This window comes from Ornithodoros turicata, unplaced genomic scaffold, assembly GCF_037126465.1.
Source record: "Ornithodoros turicata isolate Travis unplaced genomic scaffold, ASM3712646v1 Chromosome26, whole genome shotgun sequence".
Lineage (NCBI taxonomy): Eukaryota > Metazoa > Arthropoda > Arachnida > Ixodida > Argasidae > Ornithodoros > Ornithodoros turicata.
The window spans coordinates 812,812-818,225 of NW_026999348.1; the positions used below are offsets into that span (position 1 = coordinate 812,812).

Below are 5,414 nucleotides of genomic sequence, written 5' to 3' on the forward strand. Positions count from 1 at the left end.
GCTGCAAGGAGCCCGAAAGCACTGCCGAGTGACTGCAGTATAAGGGCATTACAACCCACGAAGATTTCCAACTTCTATGCCGACTATCCTGTCCTGAATACGACTGTCCTGAACGTCGCATGATTTGTGCATAAAAGAAAAGGTTAATGAGCAAGATTCATGGACAAGCCAGATTAGTTTAGCCACGACCTGGCATATCGAGGATGAACTCCCCCCCCCCCCTTCCCTCTCCTCTCCTCTCCTCTCCTCTCTGCACATTCGTCCAGGTCGTCGTACACACCCTTTCCGATATTATGGTCTGATAAAGCCCTGCTGACAGAAGTATTTTTTATCTTCGCCAGAGATAACCTCTATCGAATCCAATTGCTTGATTTTAATGCAGCTATTTGAAGGGATACGGTCTCCTGAGCTCATCGCAAAAAGCTTCCCATGCAGGGTTGTTAAAAAAAACTAACTAAATGAATATTTGTATTGATATACTGTGCGTACGCTTAGTGAACTATTACACGCATTTTTTGTAGGTACTTGTATTTGTAACTGAATTACCTAATAACTTTGAGATTGTTTTTCAGAGTACTACGACAAAGACTAGAAAACCCATGATCAGTCGATACTTTATATTTTATCGTCCGATTTGTGCTAACAAGTCGGTGTCTATCTATTTTGCTCTTGGAGCAAACACAGTTTTTTTTTATATGGACGTAATAAACGAACGCAGACACGAACGATACACACAGACAAGTGATCATGCGTAGAGTCTCATTCTGTGTCGTTCATTACGCCGTTACAAACCACACCCTCAAGTGGTCTTAGCGTTATATTTTTCGTAGTGCGCATCCTGTATATGCATGGAATTCATTAAACATGGAGAAAGATGTTAACGAAAAAACAGTTTATATTAGTTTTATGAATCATGATTGCGTGTTAGCGCCGCGAAGCAACTGTGGCTATGAACGGCGAACAGACGTGGACAGACGGAGAGAGGACAGCAGGAAGGAGTGGGGGACAGGGAGGTTAGTATGCGTCCTGGGCCCACTTCAGGGGGAACTGTGCCGACATTCGTCTGGAAAGTCTTCGGAAAACCCAGGGAAAACCTCAGATAGCGCAGCCGGTTGTAGGATTTGAACCTACCACCTACCAGTCTTCAGCACGATCTTGACTATCACCAATGAATTGGATGCCTTAACCCGCTCGGCCATGCCACTTGTGAGGAATGAGTCACGAATCAAAAGGCAATCACCCTGATGATAAAAAGTAACTAAAAGTACTGACTTAACTTTTCGGGAAGCACAATATAATAATTGGAATTCCAGCACTTTTTTTTTACTTATAACTGATCTGTCCTCGTGTGATCATCGATGCGAACAAACTAGGAAGCAGAAAAAAAAAAGAATCGAGCAAATATGTATGTGCGTTCAATTTTCGTTTCGTCTACCACCAAAACCACCCACTGCTTCCATTATGATAACCTAGGTATATTAGCCCGCCATACTTCACTTAGTGAACACTTATTTTGGTTTCTCTACATTCACTCACTGTTGACTGAGCATTTCCTCTCTTTCGAGGGTCATTTATTATTATTATTTTTTCATGCGAATAAGTTCGCAAAGTATTGTGAAATGAATGTGGAAAGTACAAACTGGAAAGGCATATCCCTTCCTGAAGCCAATACTCGTTATGCGTGTACCTATGTCCTAATGATCAGGCTATATGTTTGCAAAACGGCTGAGCCAACATTAGAATAATGGTTAGCTTAAACCGAGGAGCCCAAAATACCACAATTCTTTCCACCTTCTGCCGTTATGTGCAAACCATGTTCTGTGCGTGCACATCCCGTACTTCAAAGTAACCTCCACTCTTTCTTTTTCATTGGGCTAATGGAGCAACACGTATGAATGACACTGCAACTAAGGGGTAGTTACGATTCACGCTGGAATTTCAACAAAAATGAAAAGCAGGCTGAGCCAAAGACGCTGCTCCCTGCGCGAAACTCAGGCTAAATGCGTTCACGCAAAGAATCTGCACATGTTTTTGCACATTGAAAATATCGCTGGCAAACGGTACAGTAATAACAACAAACAAAATGGTAATAATGGTAGGGGGAATTGGCCACGTAAACGTTTTTGTTTGTCCTGTGTTAGCACAGCGAAGCAACAGTGGCAATGAGCGGCTGTGGACAGATGGAGAGAGGACAGCAGGAAGCAGTGGGGGTTAGTATGCGTCCTGGGCCGACTTCAAGGGGAACTGTGCCGACATTCGTCTGGAAAGTATTCGGAAAACCCAGGAAAAACCTCATACAGCACAGCCGGTGGTAGGATGCGAAGCCACCACCTCCCAGTCTTCAGCGCGACCTTGGCTACCACGAACGAGCGGACGCCGCCACATAAACTGTGGCCCAGTATACACTCTAAATCCGACACCCGATATGTACCGCATGAAAGAGGACCCGCACCTGGGCCAGGCGGTACACATGATGGTGCAGTCCTCAACCAGCAGGTACAGTCCGCGACCACTGCGAAATTCAAACGGTACAAGGGCTCCGAGACTCATCCGTACCGGCTAGGTACCTTTTAAGCGCGATCTATAGCAGCTGTACCTCATGTGTACCGCGTGTTTCCGGCGCATGAGTACGAACGCCTTCTCACGATATCCATGCGCTGCAAAAATATTTCGTGTGATTCCGAATACCAGTCTATAAATTCCCTTATGCAGCAGTGCCGTAATGAATGAGCACTATCATTCTGTCAAAGAAGTGCAATAACTAGAACCCATGACCGTGAGGGATCGCATGTTTGGGAAGAATTCGTTTCTTGCAACCGCTGCAAATCAGTTTGTTTTGAAACGTCAGGGAGCGAGGACGAGTCTGCTCGGTCTTCGAAGAAATTCGTTCGACGCGTTCAAGATTGAAGTCATTTAAGGTGCGTATTATATCTCTGAAGTAATTATTCGTCTTCACGACGCATTTTCGTTCATCTTCGCTCTGATTCCCAGTGGTCCTGATCACCGGCAGGCTGGACACAACGACTGAGGGACGGAGACAACGAACTTTGTGCTTCATGCACGAACGTTGATGCGTGAATTAGAGGAGCCGAGAGTGCATTTTACACCTGGATTACACAAGCAAGTAGGCATGTTTTTCAGGCAAGCTATTTCGGTTGTTGGATTTTTTTTTACATTGTATTTTCTCCTAGGTTACGTCAAGCGATGTCGTAAATGGGTGAGTCAATCGTCTACTGTGGTTGGTGTTACGTTCTGCGGAAGAAACGGAAGTTGGGGAAGAACAGCTATCCAAAGGTGTGGAAGAGATAAAGAAGCGTGACCACAGAGCAGCTACAGTGGTGAAGGAGAGACGCAGTGGTCATCGTTCATCCATATACGTTGTGCCCCGTGTGTTCGGCGTTTGTGCATCATGACAATGCACGCTCGCGATGGACAAGCATCAATCCTGAAATGGATATAATTTTCGAATAAAGGTATTTGTTTGTTATATTTATCGTGCAGCGTAGCTTCCTGGGGCTGTTAATATATCGTGGAGGAGGGGAACCACCCCGACGGGTAGGCCTAAATCGCTGCGCGCTATCCGTTACATGTACCGCATGTGAGGGCGCATGTACCTCTTAATTTTAAGAGGTACATTTTTTAAAAAATGTACCTCTTGGCCAAGCGGTACTACCGTTACATATGCGTTACCTGATTTAGAGTGTACTCCAGTGCACAAAGGACGAGTCTTGTTATATTCAATATGGAAAGTAGTACGATACGTCGATCCCAGATTTGGTCTACTCGGCTGGTGACAAGTTCTCCAAGACAGATTTAGGTTTTGAACTTGAACAACGGTACTTGAACAACGTTGGCCTCACACGGAAGAGTCAAGTTTGTGATGAGTCTGGCAGCCGTTCTTCGTCACACAACTTATTAAATAGTTCTTTTCAAAGAAGGAAGAAAAACTGCAGTCAGGATCAACTACCGTGTGTCGGAGCGCGTCAAAAGAACCCCAGGTGGCCCAAATTATCCTACCCTGCGGCACATGCAACATGTAGCCATATTGCGCAGACACACCTTACGTGTAACATCACGGCACCATTACCATTATTTTTTATTGCAATGCGATGAAGGGCAGCTCTTTCGGTTTGTACGTGCATTGAACGTATCGTAGGAAAAAGGGAACATAGTGAATAGTAGAACACAAACAGTGAAGGCAAAGCAGGAATAAGCACTCACTACCAGCAAATTTATTAAAAAGACAAAGTGGAAGAAGCCCCAGGCCAAATTTGTCTTCCCGAGGTACGGAAAATCTGATTGGTTGAAATGTGGAAAGGAAAATTGAATTGAAGGAATGTGTGGAAAGGAAAATTAATGATGAAACCAAAATAACGAGAAAATGAGCTTTTTTGGGAGGCCCATTTTGAAATCGCTATCTCTGAATGACATGAGACGTTTGCCGCCCGCCCGTGACGTGATCCAGCAGCTGAAAGTATTTCTACCGAGACGGATATTCGTCCCTTACAACTACGATAGTAGTGTGCATCGGATGCATACTGCAGGGCTTGTTGTATTCAGTAGTATAGTTATGCGTGGAAAATGTAAGGTGCTGCAAAACTAATTTCTAAGCAATCAGCGAGTTTAGATAATCCTGAAGAAAACAAAGAAAACACGGTTTGATAATGCGACCCCTTCATTCAATTGCAGCTTACCTTTCAACTTGGTCTCCAATCTTTATTCTAGATTTCCAATAACTCAATACACAGTTGCATAGATGCATGGTATGTAGACCGACATTTGATAGAATACAGGATAGTAGAGAATCGAACAGGGTAGAGTATCGCCTGTGGCGATTAGACACCCAAACCATCGTCAAAATAAAGTTGTTCTTTAGTAGAGTTGCAGATAACGCTAAAAAAGTGCTACGCGTTCCCGAGTACATTATTTATTTCTGGATGAAGATGAAGCAATGCCTAGATCAGAGTAATCAGAGGTCTCACTCACGCGGACCGCATGTGGCCCGCAGTCAGCTATTCTGTGGCCAGAGGACCCTTGACCACTAAACAGAATAAAGCTGCGCTCCCCCCAAAATAATGAAGAATTATGAATGAAATCAGGTTTTCAGACATTCTTTTTACCCTTGCTTGCCGTAGAGCTGTTCCTGTCCATATTAGGAAGCACATACACATTTGAGGAGTTCTTGTGGCTAATGAACCTCAAGAAATAATGGTCACAGCGACCCGGTCTGCACGTACATTTTGGTAAACTACACTGTAAGTAATATGATAACTCAGAAATAATAGTGCATACAAGAAGAAATGTGGAGAATGGCTTCATCTTAATTATTACGCTAAGCATATAGCAGCAGCCTCTCCGGATATCATCTGCGAAAGACTACACGGAGCAGAGAGCCGCAGAGAAAAGAAGAAAAT

At 44.1% G+C, this 5,414-nt stretch overlaps 1 long non-coding RNA gene across 1 annotated transcript; it reads left to right on the forward strand.

Moving 5' to 3' along the window:
* The first annotated feature begins 2,606 nt into the window (after positions 1 to 2,606).
* LOC135373583 (uncharacterized) lies at positions 2,607 to 3,657 on the forward strand. Its single transcript, XR_010416506.1, has 3 exons — positions 2,607 to 2,918; positions 2,992 to 3,124; positions 3,192 to 3,657. It is a non-coding gene; the product is annotated as an uncharacterized LOC135373583 (long non-coding RNA).
* The last annotated feature ends 1,757 nt before the right edge of the window (positions 3,658 to 5,414 follow it).